This window comes from Pinus tabuliformis, chromosome 4_2, assembly GCF_031772625.1.
Source record: "Pinus tabuliformis cultivar Carrire ecotype Pingquan chromosome 4_2, CPIR1, whole genome shotgun sequence".
Taxonomy (NCBI): domain Eukaryota; kingdom Viridiplantae; phylum Streptophyta; class Pinopsida; order Pinales; family Pinaceae; genus Pinus; species Pinus tabuliformis.
In genome coordinates, this window is record NC_142304.1 from 467,028,905 (window position 1) to 467,046,929 (window position 18,025).

Sequence of the window (18,025 nt, forward strand, 5' to 3'; positions counted from 1 at the left end):
CCCAATGAAATTTCATTAGTCTTACAAAAACCCTGGCCAAACTGGCCAAGTGAGCCTTCATCGCTGACTCCATGGCCTCATTACAATGAAGTCTTCCCAGCCTTTTATAGGCTCATTACATGCAATGCCATGGGTATGCTAAACCACATGCCCAAAGCCACTACCATTTGACACAAACAAATTTGGCTCTTTTCACTGAGTTAAGTTTACCTAACATAGGGAAAATGTTTGTTAAATTATTAGAGAAGTATATGTAGAAATTGAGCCAAGAAGTGTGAATATTTAGTAGGTAAATATATGTGTAGAATTTAGGGGCAAAAATATGTAATATTTAGCAGGCAACGTTAAATCAAGTAGGCATATTTATTGCACACAAATCTTCTTCCATCTAAACTATAACTTTGCTCGAATGCATGTGGAAAAGGATAACATTTGGAAGCTTTCAAGATACATTTATGTTTGAAGTCGTTAGGTTCTAACAATAAGAAATATATGAATTTATTTTGATCAAACAATAAATTTGTGTTGTTTTTTAGTGTGTTCCTTAGAAGAGCAAGTTATTAAAGCATATTATATACGTGATTATATTAATGATGATTTTCAACAACTCATCTTATGTTTGTGTGTAAATACCATCTTCAAATTTAAAGAAAGTTCATAACAAAAAATTATAACTACAAAACCATCTCCTTCCTCCATTTCTATAACTTTTGAGATATTTATTTTTCAAACAAGGAAATTAGCAACTAGAACATACAATCATCCATAGTGTCAAGGATCACACCACATTACTATCTCTATAACCTCTGACTTGATGTAGCCACATCCAAGCCATATCAAACAGGTTAGCCATGATTGGAACCAAGGTGGGCAACATTAACACGTGGTCTATTCCTCATGGGATTTGTAGATTTTAATTTAAACAAATCTATAAAATACAACAAATGAAGTTATAATAAACTAAAAAAATAATTGTAAGTCAAAGAGATTCTATTAGATCAAAATAGATTTATATATTTGAATGAAGTTCCTCAAAATTCTTCCAACCTCACTCCTACCAAATTTGTTGGCCAGAAGAAAACAACCAAAACGTATAGTGGGTTTCTAGCACAATCTCATTAACTAGATCTGACATGACGAGTGAAACTAGAAAACACTTAAGACCATAATACAACCCATGACCATCAAGGATCCTAAGAGTTGACTGGAGCTGCCCCAGTTCACCACCCCCATCGGGGACACTTTGTTTTCCTCCAAGATGTTATTCAACTGGGTGGTCCAACTTTCTCTTATTCATCCGGGCCATGGGGATGAAAATTCAAGATCAGATTCTTGGCTACCACAATTTGCTAACAGATCGGTTGCCTTGTTCCCAAACCTTCGTGAGTGAGAGGTGATTATATAAGGGAACGATAATAATAACTTTTGAATTTGGGATACCAAGAGCTCAAAACGCTAGTTAATGACTACTTGTGAGACCATAGATCCGTTGATTAACTTCTTCAATGCAACTATTACCAATTAGGAGTCTCCATCTACTTGAATCCTGACAAAACCCTCTTCTCTTGCTATTAACATGCCTTTTTCTAGCTTTGTGAATCTAACTACATTATTGCTAGTGTAACCACAATGTCCCACATAGAATCGCAAGGAAAATTTCCTCCATACCCTGCCAACCCTGGGTTTCTTTTGGAGGCCCCATCAAAATTGAGCTTGATAAATCCCACAGGAAGAAAGGAAAAATCATATGGAAAATATCGAGAATCCCCGGGGTGATAAGATTTGTTAGGATCCACCAAGTCCTGGGATACCTCCAATGATTTCAATATCTTGCTTCCTCCATATATGCTTTCCATTCCTCCTATCCCAGTTCTTTGACAAAATTGCCTCTTCTAGGTTTCGCTTCGTGGTTTGCCAGAAAAATTTCCTTCATGTCTTTTGGTCCTTGAATATAATTATTTTTCGCTCCTTCCAGACATTCTAGAGTGGGAAGCCTAATACCAGTGTCCAAACCTAGTTGAAAACTAGGTTCTTAAACAGAGATAATCACCATGACTCCAGAGTTTCCCACAGTCTATTTTGGGTGCGATTCAAATGCCCAAATAAGGCTAACAATTGATTCCATAAGTCTTCCACATAAACACAGGTATTTAATAAGTGTTATGTACTTTCCTCTCACTCCTTCCAAAGAGGGCACCAAGAAAGGCCAATAAAAAAAAATCCTTAGGTGGTCCCATGTTAGCAGCCTTTTTTCTTTTAATAAGCCACAAGAAATGAATGACATTTGGCCATAGTTTGCCTAACCATATCCTCTTCTCCCAAGATTCCTGAGGGATTTTTGAGTAGCCTGTCAATATCCCATATGCTTCCTTTATAGTTAACATCCCTTTTGTTTTGTAACCCCATCTTAACTTATCAGGATCCTGTGCAACTTGAATTTTCCTGTCTCAAGTGTTGGTTTAAGATCAACCAGCCCTGCAACACTTGATCTTCGGGTCAATTATCAGTTGCTCTCCATTTCCTCCAATGAGATTACAAGTTGGCATCTTCCAAAATTTTGTCACCTAGGTGTGCGCCCAAAGAGATTGTAAACTCTTTGATCCGCCTAAGATCTTCTTTGTTCTCTAGGCATAAAAGTTGTTGCCAGGATTCCTCCTGGAACTTGCTGGTTCATCCATTTATAATCTCCTAGAACATATGATTTTGGATTAGGAATTTGTTCTCCTAAGCTAGATTCCTAATAGAAAAAGTGGGAGGAAAATTTTGAGTTCTTACTTTCTCTACCTGAGAATTGATTGAGTTATATTTCCTATCCCAAATTTGTTTCCATAGCTCTGAACCTCCTTGAACCCTCCTCCACCACAACTTGGCTCCCATTACTTTGTTCAAAATTTTAGGGTATTGCAGGCCCAGTCCCCCTCCCCCAGACCACTAATTCCCATTCCCTAGATTATTGAGCCCCTTGCCATAAAAACTTCATGAAGTATGAAACTATATCCCCACATACCACCTTCAAGGGCGGTAAAACTGATAGTTGATAAATAAGGAGAGCCTAAAGGATTAACTTTAAGAGATTGACACAACCTACTAGGTTCAATGAGCGAAAGTCCCAATTGTATAATCCATTGGTAATTTTGTTTGTTACTTTCTGTCAGCAAGAGATCCTCAGTGAGTTCGTTATGAGAAGAATTCCCAAATACTTCATATGTAGGGAGCTCAACTCGAATCCGAGGTTCCTGGCCAGGTTTTTATGGACCATACTTTTGGTATCAAAGAAATATATACTCAACTTCTCCTCATTTATCGAAGTGTTTGAAGCTTCCTAGAAGTTCGAAAGAATGATATCAATAATTCTTGTCTCTTGCAATGTTGGTTTACTGAAACTCATAATGTCATCAAAAAATTGTTGACGTGTAATGGGAAAATCTTGACCCAAAATGCAAATTCATTTAAGGTGCCCTTGATTCACTATCGTATTTATGTATCTCACCAAATTTTCTGCAACTATAAGGAATATAAATGGGAATAGTAGATATCCCTATTACATACCTCTAGATGCTCTCAAAGTAGATTAGGAGAGTCATTCAACAATGTGGAAAAGAAAGGTGTGGATATAAGGGATTTAATCCATCTAATCCATTTGGGAGAAAATCCAAAAGCAACTAAAACATTCAGTAAATGTTTCTAGTTTAATCTATCATATGCCTTTGATAGATCTAGATTGATAACCATCCCACGCCTTCTCATATTTTTGACCAAGTGGACTACTTCATGTGTCGTGACAATTCCATCCAAGATCTGATGGCCCTCCACGAACCCCATTTGCTTTGAGGCAATGATATGTTTTAACAAGGGCTTAATCATTTTGACAATGACTATTGAAATAATTTTATACTTTGCATTACACAACGAGATTGGGCTGAAGTCACTTGGATCACTTGAGTTGTTATTCTTAGGAATTAAAGTAAGAAAAGTAGAATTTAGTTCAGACCATACTTATTAAAGGCACCTAGATTCCTCCACTAAGGGATGCACATCCTTGCCGATAAATTACTAGGAAGCTTTGAAAAAGTCAATCATGAAATTATCTGGTCTTAGTTCTTTGTTGTTAGGCATCTCTTTCATTGCTTCCTCCACCTCAGAAAATGATATTTATGTCATAAGAGTTATATCTTATTTTGAATTAGTCAACTTGGGGATGTGTTTGGTAATTTTGGTTATGGATTTTACTCTATCGAGGTCAACTTCCATCAAAATCTCCTTATAGAAGGACACAAGTTCCTCCTCCATGTCCTAATGTTGTAACAACTTATTCCCTTCCCTTGAGATTAGGGGGAAAAATCCTATTGTTATGCTAGTGCTTGATCATGGCTTTATGAAATAACTTTGTGTTTCTTTCCCCCTCCCTCAATCACTGGATTCGAGATTTATGTCTCCATAGGGTCTCTTCTTATTTCCTACACTACTCTAGTGCCTAAATTACTTGACCCTCCTCCTCCACCAATGTTTCAGATAGGTCTTCTTTTATGACCTCAAGTTGGATCTCTTCCATGCACGCTTCTAATTTTCGCTTCTCAAAGTGAATATCCCCAAATTTTGTTTGGTTCCATTGTTTTATCCTTGATTTCAATTCCTTCATCTTCATTTGGAAGGTCTGCATTTGATTTATACTTTGGACTATAATTTCTTGCCACTAACCCTCCATCTTTGAAAGGAGATCAGAATTTTGGAGCCAAAAGCTTTCAAATCTAAAAGGCCTATTGTGAGGTGCCATTTTCAGATCTATCTCCAATTTTATTGACTAGTAGTCTAATCCAAAACTAGATAGAATGGCTTCTTCCACGAACACATCTCTTCCTAGTAATTCTTTTGGATAATCGGAAACGGTCAAGACAACAAGCAACCTAGTGACAATATCCTTGGCGATTATTGTTGAAAATGCGACAAGAAAATCCTAATTTAATTTTCTCCTTAAATTAAATTAGGAATTAAATTGTGATTCTAAATCTCATAGCAACTTGTAATAGTTAACTAAGCTAATTTGACTTAGTTGGCTCAATTAATTCGAGTTGGGAGTCTAACTAGAGTCATGTAGAGTATCTCCTACTTTTTAGGAGCCCTCATTGAGTTTATTTTGAGTTGTAATTATTTAATTCAGTTTAACTAAGTTAAAGTTAGTTACACTAGTTCCAAATGATGGAGGTTCCAAGTGATGGAGGAATTAGTGGAAGATCCAGTAGTGGGGTGTAACCGCCCACTGGTCAACCATTCAACTGAATATTCACGCATAATTAACTCATGCATGTCAGATCAGAGAAAGAACTAGTTGAGATTAGAGTTAAGGGACAATGTACTATTAGTTGTATAATCATCTGAATTATATAGGTGGTGCATGCAATAAGAGGAAGGCGAGGATTGCACAATTCATATTTTTGGAATTTCCCAATTAAATATGGGCTAATTATGTAGGAAACTACGCAAGGAAATAGGAGCTTGGTAGGCAGTTGATTGGGCTAAGTATTGGTTGGAGCTTGTTTGCGAAGTAGTGAGATAGATCGAGATAGTGCAGAGGTTTCTCAGGCTTGAGAAATGCATTGTAATCTTCTCATATTTTTTTATTAATGCAATATACAAACATGGGTTTTTAGTCGTGGCTTTCCTCATAAAATTATTATGTTATGTGTGATTGAATTCTTTCTCTTTTATGCTTCATGATTTCATTGATCGTTTTTTGTTTCTGCTGATGAGTAGAGTAGATTCAAGTCAATTGTTTTAGCATATTACAATTTGAAGTTTGAATCTACAAGAAATTTCTACATGGTATCAGCATTGAAATCACTATATAAGAGGAGAATACGAGTTTGTCTTTTGCAGGAGAAATTGAATTTGCAGTATCATACTTCAATGCCAGCAGGATGTCGTTCTACGGATTGAGACTCGAATATGCCCTCGAGGGTAGTTCTTACTATATTACTTGGAAGGACAAGATGGAGGCAGTGTTGGAAGACAACGGGCTTAAGGAATTCATAGAAAAAGATATTCCTAAGCCAATTGATGCTCAAGATCTGGTAGAGTGGAGAAAGTGTGTGGCAAAGGCGAGAAGGATTATCCTAGAAGGAGATCGAGATCATATTGTCTCGAATCTTCATGGCAAGGAAACTCCATTTGCAATGTGGAAGGCCTTGGCAGACCTGTTTCAAAACAACAGTGACCATAGGAAGTTGACACTGGTGGACAATCTCAGAAAGATCAAGATGGAGAAGGGCGACACAATACCGAAGTACTTGACCAAGTTCACCCAATGTCAGGGTGAGCTTGGAAGTGTCAGTGTTATAGTTGCTGAAGATGGTCTGGTGAGCCTAACACTTCTAGGACTTCCCAAGAGTTGGCACAACTACCAGGACTCAATTAATGGGAGGGAGAAGGTACTAGAGTGGGAGCGATTGTGGTCCAACTTGGTACAAGAAGAGATTCAACAGAACACCAGAGATGGATCCTCATCCAAGCATGATGATGAGGAGAATTGTGCCTTAGATGGAAAGGTGAAGAAATGGAAGGGGAAGTCATCCCATTCCAAATCAAATTCCAGTAAGGGTAGCAAGAATAAGGACATGTCGAAGATTAAATGTTTTCATTGTTAAGCTAGGACAATATGCTACAAAGTGTTCACACTGGAAGGCCGGTAAGAAGCCATCAGGAGGAGCGGCAGGTGAAGCTCTTGCTTCACAATTCTGACTAGCTTTCACCCTCATCACTTGCATGGTGACATCGGTGATAGGTAGTGTGTGGTACCTAGATAGTGGAGCTTCAATCCATATGACCAACAACAAAGAGTTCTTCAGTCACTTGAAGGAAAAGGACCTCCAGATGCACATTGAGATGGGATATGATGGGAGGTATGGTGTGACCAACATTGATATTGTTACCTTTCAGATGGATTATGGTTCTCCTCTCACATTAAAAGATGTCATGTATGTTACGGGTTTGAAGAAGAATTTGGTTTAAGTTGCCATTTTGGAGGATCGTGGATACAATGTGATATTTAGCAAGGAAAAGGCTTTCCTTCGTCACATAGCCTCAAGACAGGTGAAGCAGATCGGGGTTTGGGTGAAGAACTTCTAAAAATTGGATGTAGAAGATTGTGCTGCTTTGAGCACAAAAGCAGAGAAGGTGCAAAACTAAGACATCAGTGAGTTGTGGCATAGAAGATTGGGTCACTTGCACCACGGAGCTTTGAAGATCATGCATCAAATTTGTACAGGACTTCCCAAGGGTACAATAGAGCAGAGATACACATGCAAAGGTTGTAAGTTGGGGAAGTACACCAAAGCTTCCTTTCATGATAAAGACAATCGAGCGCAAGCAGTCCTTTATAGAGTTCACTCAGATGTGTGTGGATCATTCTCGATGACATCCACGACCAAGCACATGTATTATGTAATATTTGTTGATAATTTTTCTCATAAGTGTTGGATTTTCTTCATGCAGAATAAATATCAAACGTTCGCTAAATTTCGTGAATTTAAAGCACTTGTTGAGAAAGATAGTGGTAGGAAAGTTAAAGCTCTTAGAAGCAATAACGATGGAGAATATGTGTCGATTGAATTCAAGAACTTTTGTGCATCAGAAGGCATTAGACTGGAGTTAATAACACCTCATAACCCACAGAATAATGGGGTTGCTGAAAGGAAGAGCCAGAGTATTGTGGGAGCGACACAGGTGTTGTTACATGATCAGGGCCTACCGTTGCACTTGTGGGCTGAAGCATGCAACATAGTTGTTTATTTGCATAACAAAAGCACTCATTTAATTCTTGGGATGAGTACACTAGAAGAAGCTTTTTCAGGTACGAAACCAGATGTGGCACACTTCAAGATGTTTGGTTCATCAGTCTACTATCATGTTACCAAGGATGCACAGAAAAAGTTAGAGTCGACAATTGAGTTGTGAATATTTGTGGGGTATTGTTGGGCATGGAATCTCCCCAAGGCATGTTTTGGGGATCAAAGCCCAAGTTTTGACCCGATATTGTTGTAAAGGCTCCGTGAATTACGGGCGCAGAGCGCGAAATGTATGATAGCGTCACACGGTTGTCCGCCCTAGTCTTGTAATGTAATGTCGGCCTACCCATGGTCCACGGACCATGGGATTGTATAAATAGAGCGAGGCTCTAAGTGTAAAAGAGAACGGATAGCAAAGTAGAAGAAAAGAGTAAGAGTCTAAGTGTCTAAGCATGTCTTGGGTTGTAGAGTAGGAGAAGGCTCTGCAGCTAAGTGTGCAGAGGCCTAGTGGTCCACAGCTGAGTGCGCAGGGTGGAGTTGAGTCTGTAATTGAGGAAGAAAATAATAAAGAGAAGTTTTATCTTAATTTTGTGTATATGTTCTTGGGTTATTGCATGTTTGATATAAATTGCAAATATATTGTTTATTTACTCCGCACACCTGTATGAATGATTTATATTGCTAAGTATACTTTAACGCATACAAGTAGGTTAAGTTAGTCAACTAACAACAGAATACTAGTAAGGACTTGGGTAATAACAACGTTCGGCCCCTGAGTAGGGCTATGTGAAGGCAACATCTCAAGCTGCGAGGTACGGGTAAGTGCGCGTAGCGACTGTAATATCCCTCCCCTTAATAATAAATAATAAAAATAAAAATAAAAATGAATAATAATTAATAATAGAAATAATAAATAAATCACTTGATAATAAATAATAAAAATAATAAATCATAAGTGTTAAATAATAAATGATATTAAAAATATATACAAAGAAAAGAAATACAAATAATAAAAATAAAAATAGTAATAACCATACTAAAACTCTAAATAAGAATAAATAGAAATAAAACAAGAAAACTATCAAAAAGAAGGAAATAAAACAAGAAAAGCTAAAAATCAAAAGAAAAGTAAAGAAATAAAACAAGAAAGCTAAAATTCAAAAGAAAGTTGCATGTAGACACATGGAGTGTGTGCATGTGGTTCCCCTTCCAATGTTGTTCTATTTAATAGATGGTGAGGAAGATGAGAGGCATTCCTGCATTCCATCATTCTGAGATTCTATCTTGCATTCTCTTGGGAGAATGGAGTTCTAAGACTTAGGAGTCACTGGCAGTAGTACGTTGATTGAGGGCTCGGGGGTGGCCAGTTGTAGCAAGTCCTTGCACAATTGAGCCTACGGTTGGGTGGAGAGTCGTCCCCAAAACCTTGTTGTCATCTGGCAAACATTGATCACAAATAATATAGGTATGTACTTATTTGTTGATTCTGATTTTAATTAGGAAATTAATTTTTTACTTACTTTGGACTGTTACATATGGTATCAGAGCTTTGGCTCAACCCTTAGGGCTTATGGGCATCTTAGAAAAAAAATTAAATTATTTTGTTGGAATTTTTAACTTGACTTGTTTTGAAGTTACAGGATGGTTACTTCTAGGAGGCTGCATATTTTTTCTACAAACCCTCGCTATACACGTAAATTTTTTATTCAGTGCATACTTACTGCATAGTTATATTTTGATGGTGTTCATTTTTAAAGTCATTCCTATGAGTAATCTCCACAACTAATCTTATCATATACATATTTTCATATTTGGGCTCCTTCTTGTTGTCCCCTGCATCTTTACTGGTTGTTTATTCCAATTTTCTTAATCCAGAGACCACCCAATTATTTATAGTCAAATTTCTTGGGAATTGTTGGGGATTCTCAAGTAGAGCCCATGGAGGCATGGAAAGCTTTGTAATTGTACACAACATGGGGTTTTAAAAGAGAAATTTTTTATTTTACCTTAATTAAATTAATCCATATTTTTTCTTTTTTTAATGAAGTGAAATAATTTAATTTAAATAGGAAAAAAAGAAAAGAATGCATGCAAGTAGTAGTTGTCCATAACCCCAGATTTTCTCTATTCTTGTAAAGCCCCTCTTTCCTTGACTATTAAAACCCTTGCGTGATAGCCCATAAATTATTCCTTTTACCTTAGGGAGTTTCCTCCTAATATATTATGTGAATTTTAATGAAAACGAATTTACAATACTCGATTCTCTTCTGTGAAAGAATGAAATGCAATAAGATTTATTTAATGGTAACTTTTGGTACTGTCAATAATTTTTTTTGGGTGCCTCCACACAGAGGGAATGGAGTTATGGATTATTAAATTTTGGGTCCTTCGAAAGATAGTCAAATAATTTAATTTTCAAGTTTTCTATCCTTATGTGATCCACCCCTCAGTTGATGCAATTGCGAAGGAAGTTAAATTTCGAGAAAGCTCATGTTGTTTTAAATTGTTACTTCGAATATAGTTTCATGTGCCCACCATGGGCTAGTTCACTCATGGTTAAAATTAATACAATCAGTCTACTTAGCAGTTTTGGTTATCAAGCTTTGTCATAAACGACGAAGTCATTTTCTCTTTAATAACTCGAGTTGTCGCTGAGTTAACTCGATTGTCCAGTTGTCGTCGAGTCAGATTATTCTGACTTTACCGAACCCAAATACAAGTGAATTTTGACTATTATTTTGCTGAAGCTATTTTGGTATTAAATTTTGGAGTTAGTCAACGTTTTCAGTTATTATGCCCCATATTTTTAATCTTCAAAGTGGTATTATTAGTTTTACTAATCACGATGCAGGGATGCGTTATTCCTCTTTTCGTTCCTTGCCAGTAGAATATATGCTGGAAATTCATTTTCTTAAAGTTTATATTAGTCCTTGTATTTTCTCTCATTAATATTTTCAGGAGGGGTATTTAAACGTTCATTTGAAAATTCTCTTTTACTATTTAAGGGATTATTCCTTTGCAATCTCATAATAAAAATACATTTTCTTGAGTGAGTTTCAGATTTATTTCTATTGTATCCCATCTCCTTATTTAAAAGGGAGGATTTCTTGCGGAAGTGACTAACTATTTAATTTAATTTTCATTTCATTGTATTTATATCTAATTTATTGGATTGCTTCACTTGGTCATTAATAAATCTAGTCTTCATTGCTAATTGTTTGATCTCATTGGCTATTTGGTCTAAATTACATTGAGTAATTCGCCTTTATCTCACTTGTGTTTTAGATTGAAGTAGTATATCTTTAATTTCCTAATTAGTAATCTCATATATGATCATTTACTTGTGCTTTCATTTGCATAATTCTCACTTGCTCCATTTGTCATAACATATTATAAGTGAAAATTTTTAAGAGCACTTTCTATTAAGGCATTTGAGTTATTGTTCTAACATTTTCATCTAATTGTCATTTCCTTTACTTGCTTTATTGATTAATCCTTACATGCTTCATTGAATCATTGTTGTAAGCTAATAATCTTGTCATAAATCTTGATTACAAGTGAATTGGTATTTCTTTTTTTTGAAGCATCTTGTTTTGAGAGATGAGGGTTTGACATTGAGAGAACCTGGTGACAATTGAGAGAGAACTCTGTGTGAGCTAACACAAAGCCAGATTATCTTCCACCCCTTTATTGGCAAGGAGGTCCGCTAATCTATTTGAATTCCTTCTGATATGAATGAAAACAATTGCTCGCCCTTCTACAATGATTGCTGCTAGTTGTTAAACACCGTGGTCCAAGCGCCAACAACTTTTGCATTTGTGAGTTGGAGAGCCACCAAGTATGCAGTTGGCTATTTGAGTGGGTGGAGATTATGTGATCGGGCTATGATGAGGAAATGGTACTATTGATCTTATTGTGTGTGCATATTTCTCGACATTGTTGTCGAAAGGAACAATGGAATTTGCAGGAACACGCATATCCATGGCCGCAAGCTTACAATATTATGTCTTATGTAGGAAATTTATGTCTTATCCGGGCAATTAATATGGCTAAATGTATTGTAATTTAGGTATTCGATATGGTGTTGCCTTTGCGGGTGCGCTTGCAGGCAGGCCATATAATTAATAAAATGATTTTATTTTGGTGTTGGGGAGGAATAACCTTCCCAGTCATCCGATCCGGTTCTGGGTCGGGTGGCAGTGTCTCTTCTTATTATGGTGTGGAATATTTCTTTGATGGTTTGATTTCTTAAATTTCCTGGGAGTAATTATTTAATAGCCATAAAAATCTCAAGATACATTCAATAAATTTATTTAACGATTTATTTTGTTAAAAGCAGTCCATAGTTATGATTGCTTAAACAGATACTTAAATATTTCACTCTACAGCACAAAATTTCGATCCTTAAAAATCATGAATCTGTGGAATTAATATTGGTGTGACATATAATGATGAATAAATTTCTTTCGAAGATCAAAGTACCTTCCTAGCACAATAATGCCACCAATATTCTTAAGCTTTAGTCATTTGAATTTGGATTATACATTGAGACAATTCTCTAAGATTTATTCTGAAATCATTATGACCTTCTAACTCATGTTTTCCATGGTTTTATACTACAAATTTGTGATTGTTGATAATTTATGGTTTAAGTATTGTGATTATTGATAATTTATGATAAAATATATCTTATTAAATTCATAAACTCTGATAATAACTTTTTAACTTTGTTATTATTAGACTTTGATATACTTGTTAAACTAGCTACAACCAACTTATTTCTCTAAAATCATTACAAAAGTAGGATATTAAATTATGGAAGTGAGACCTAAAATTCTAGGGGTACCACCATTTATTTTGGAAGATCAACTAAAAATGTTTGGCTGGTATAAGTTTGGTGCACTCATTAGTTCCTCATTGGTTTTCCCATGCATCATTATAGACAACAGATTCTTTGGTTCTCTGCTCTCATTAGAATCTCATTACATGGTAAAACCACTATCTCATTTTCTTGAGTTGTTTGTGCTTGCATTCTCTTATCATTTTCTAAACACTATTTCATAAAAATAAAAGTGCTACAATGGTTCTCTCCATTACAACCACATAAAAAAGTGAAATTCTAAATGAGTCACCTAATTAAAGGTATATAGTTTTGTTATGACTCATTGATTCATTAGAAAAAATCTTGTAATCTTGGATGGTGATAATCTACCCATAATTAACGATGTCTAATTGCTGGCATGTTTTTTGTAACAAATCTCTAATGCTGGTGTAACCACTCACCACTAGTTCATTTTACAACATAGTTTTTGAAGTATTTGGATAATTGAAGTTAAAATTTGTCACCAATTAAAGTGCTCTAAAATAGTGAAATCTGTTCCAATTGACAATGGATAAACTCTAATATCTTATTACCTTTAGATGATCATTGTTCACTAGCATCTGTTCATTATTTCATTGTCAATCTGATCTAAAAACACAGAGATAACATTCCTTGAATGTTGATCATACTATTCACTAATTAATTGGGTTGGATTGTTTTTCTCATTGTCCTTTAGCAATAGCAGTTGCTTGGCATTTCTCTGGTCTATTATTGCAAGAACACAACTCTTTCAATATGATCTTCTAATAAATTTAATTTTACACTGCCATTTCTATTCAGATTACATGTATCTGCTCATTTAATACTATATTCTCAATGGCAAATCGTACAGACTTGGATTTCAGTTTAGATGTTGAGTATAATGTTACATGAGGTTTCGTAATTCAAGTTTAATTACATATAGTGGATAAAGATGTCGAAAGAGAAATGGAAAGGAGAAACTTGCTAATGATAGTTCATGTGATTATGCCCAACTTGGATCGTAGAGAAGAAGTATCACAACAGGGGTAAGAAATCAATAAGAAGAAACAACCGATTTTAGAACATAATGGAAGAGTTGGTATAATCATGACTTGGTACTCTAAAGGTATCACTATAAGGTCTAGCTAAGGATGATGCACATAAAGAAGAAAATATTGGCAATCAACTAATGAACTTGAAAAATCAGGGTAATAATGAAGGTTATTTTAAGGAACCTGTAAGGAATGATAAATAGAATGATTGGAGAAGATAAGTTGTGTGCATAACAACATCTATAACAATGGGAGAGCCACATTGTAAAGTTTTTCATAGGTGACTAACTATATGAATGAATTATGGATAACAACATGTATGATAAGGAGATTTTATTATGTTGATGTCTTAAAACAGGAAAAGATAAGTGGATTACACTTGGTAGCTATCTTAATGAATTTATTTATCAGGTCTTACCCAAGTTGGAAATAGTAACAACATTTCCAAGGTATATCAGTGCTATAGGAGAGGAGGAAAAACCACAATGATTGGAGGTGAGAAATTCAAGTCAATTTAATAAAATAGAATGAAGTGAAGAAACTTCCATTTTTGAAGCCAAAAGACATGGAATAGTAGGAAATCAAGACAGAGAGAAAAAGAAAAATATATCTATGAATATCGGATAGGAGAAAATGAAGGGATGTTCTATCAAGAAGAAAGTTCTTTTAAAGGTATTAATGAGTAGAGCTAGAAACACCATAGGTAATGGTCATAATGATGATCTACATATTTTAAAAATGTGAAGGCGTGAAGTTGCATGATGACCAAATGATAATAAACGAGGAAGATATAGGAAGGAATGTTGCTAGAAATTTTAGACGGATACCTTGAGAAGGATTGTGTACATAGTGACAAAAGAAGTGAAAGTCAATTAATAGAGATTGTACTTGACTCATTGTTTCATGAGTAGGACTTTCCATAACGTTAAAAGAGGTCATTTCCACATTTAAGTTTCTCATGGAAAATGATGGTAGTAGTGTTTCCAACTCTTTCAAAATCTAAAATAATGATACTATTTAATAAGAAAGAGTCTTTTGCCCAACTTGATGAAACTGAATTTATGAGAAAGCAATCAAGTGGTATTGAGATACGAACTTTACGAACTTGAAGAGATCAGAAAATATTTCTGTGGATGAAGTGCTGATTGTTAAATAAGTCAACATGGATTAACAAATCCCTGCAAGTAAATTAACCATGATATAAAATTAAATCATGATGAAAAAATGTTTATATGCAATTGCATATAGCGGTATTGGAATCAGTAAGCCAAAGGGTAAATGGATGTAAAATCAAAGGATTTTAATTTTGAGATAGATGATTTAAATAATGATGCTATCACTAAGAAGAATATATGACGAGAGATTAAGACTCAAGATGATGAGGCTCATGTGAAATTTAACGATGTACTTAGATGATTATACCATTGGTGTAAATAATCAACTACCTAGTAGAAAGAAGTCAAACTGATTATTGAAAGGTAATTGACAACTTGATGAAAACATATTGATGATGTTTCATGCTATCATGGTAGGAAGCTAATGATATGGTTCTTATAGTTATAAGGTATCCATACGATAGTAGCGATATGCAGAGGTATTATGATGTTATGTCAAGATATATTGACATATTCATTTACTAAGTGATGATAGGTATTTAATGTTCAATACTCATGATGGATATGATATGCATAACGTGGCATATGAATTATGATGCTATAATATGAGAATTATTGACATGTGGTTCATTTATGAGAAGTCATGATATGTCTTTAGTATAATTATGTTGATGGTATAACTGAAGCATGCGATAGTTCCGTACAAATCTATGACATGCATGAGCATGCAATTCCTTATTATTCATAATGTTGCAATTAACAAAGATGAACGTTCTTATGATGACATGCAAGAGTTGGCATGTGGATTATTTCCTATGATACTATGATGGTATGGTTAATGCATTGGATGCATATGATTCACAGGACTCCACAAATGGGCCGAGAGGGCCAGTTTATTTGATGATCTCGTGCGAGTCCATATGCACGAGGGAGAATAAGTAACACCATATGGGCTAGGGACAAAACTCAATCAACACTACATATGCCAGTGGTTTCTTTGTCTTGTGTATAACTCTTGATGGATAACTCTTGAAGAGCTATGGCACCATCTTGAGGAGGCAAAGTGCCTGATGTTCTAGGCTAGGTGCCTGTTATTGGATTGGGATGCCGAAGTCTGGAAGGGATGTAAAGGACTTCGATGCCTGGGGTTGTGCACCTTTGTAGTTGTGGAGGGAGTGGGCCAGCCTTGCGAGATACCCGGGGTCATTGAGTACCGGACCGAATGCCTGCCTTGGGGCAGATGAGGTCTGAGTCAAGGGCGAGCCTTGGGGCCAGCCTTGGACTAGGATATAGACCGGGTCAGGCTTAGCCTGGTGCCGAAAGTGGGAAAAAGGACAGAGATTCCTTGAGATTTCCCGGGGTGTTGGGGACTTTCGATGCATGTTGGTTATACTAGTTCAGCAGAGGGTGTTGGCAATAGGAAGTAAATAAAATAATAAATAATAAATAATAAAAATAATGCATAATACATAATTCAACATAACTTCGGGACGACGTTCCTTAAAGGGGGAGAGTATGTAATATCCCTCCCCTTAATAATAAATAATAAAGATAATTAATAATTAATAATTAATAATAGAAATAATAAATAAATCACTTGATAATAAATAATAAAAATAATAAATCATAAATGTTAAATAATAAATGATATTAAAAATATATACAAAGAAAATAAATACAAATAATAAAAATAAAAATAGTAATAACCATACTAAAACTCTAAATAAGAATAAATAGAAATAAAACAAGAAAACTATCAAAAAGAAGGAAGTAAAACAAGAAAAGCTAAAAATCAAAAGAAAAGTAAAGAAATAAAACAAGAAAGCTAAAATTCAAAAGAAAGTTGCATGTAGACACATGGAGTGTGTGCATGTGGTTCCCCTTCTAATGTTGTTCTATTTAATAGATGGTGAGGAAGATGAGAGGCATTCCTGCATTCCATCATTCTAAGATTCTATCTTGCATTCTCTTGGGAGAATGGAGTTCTAAGACTTAGGAGTCACTGGCAGTAGTACGTTGATTGAGGGCTCGGGGATGGCCAGTTGTAGCAAGTCCTTGCACAATTGAGCCTACGATTGGGTGGAGAGTCGTCCCCAAAACCTTGTTGTCATCTGGCAAACATTGATCACAAATAATATAGGTATGTACTTATTTGTTGATTCTGATTTTAATTAGGAAATTAATTTGTTATTTACTTTGGACTGTTACAGCGACGTGCGTGCAGGATCGAACCGCAGACCACTTGAACCCATCAAAGATCTCCAGGGTGCGAAAACCTGGTTCTAGCACCCTCCCATACTACTTCGGGTGAGACCTCAGTTCGCCCTCTGTGGACTGTTGCTGAAAGGGCCAGTAGTACCAGGATTTGTTTGGCTAAATCACCTTTGAACTTGGGTCAGGCCCCAACAAGCCAACAAATGGTTTCGTTGCCGGGACCAGGATCTGCATAAGGGATGTCTGATGTCGTGTCATTGGAATCCGACAAAGAAAGAAATTGCAGAGTGGTTGGACAGGAAAATTCATGAGTTCGCAGCGTAGGAAAATAGGAATCCGTGAGTATCGAAGGAAGAGTGGTTAGAGTGTTACTTATATACGTAAATCCACGAAATCTTCTTGGCATCCTTCCCCTATGAGTTGTACGAGTGGATCGCGAAGCTAGCAGATAGTCAGGGAAGGTGTAGGCTCAACAAACCTATTGTGTGGACTCCAGAGTTGGTGCGTAGACTAGAAGCATCGAAAGATAAGATCGTGCGCACTGTGGGCCATTGGCTCGATCAAATTGTAGGAGGGTTTATCACCGAGTTCGTGGTAGATACTTCAGTCAGCTATAGCGAGGCGGAATGACGCTTCCTCAAAGGACCGCAAGGTAAGTACGTTAAATCTTTGAACACCTCGATTAAGATGTTGTTGTGTGAAAAGCGGGTTACGCGAATAAATTGATGTTTGGGGCTACACAAAGTGGGAGGATCTATAGAAATGAAGGTAGCGCAGAGTTAGAAACTAGCCCCTTGGTTTCACGGCGCCCTTCAATAATCAACGAATGCCCTCTAGGCTAACAACCTCCACGCGGGCCTCTCTATTTTGTCAAACTCAAACAAAAAAAATCGAAGTCAAAAACATATCTTTATATAGGGAGTATAAAAGTAAAACTAGCAATTGTCCGAAAAGGTACAAAGAGAGACCGATAGGATTATTAAATTGGAATTGTTGAATTTTTCTAGAAGAGTTAATTGG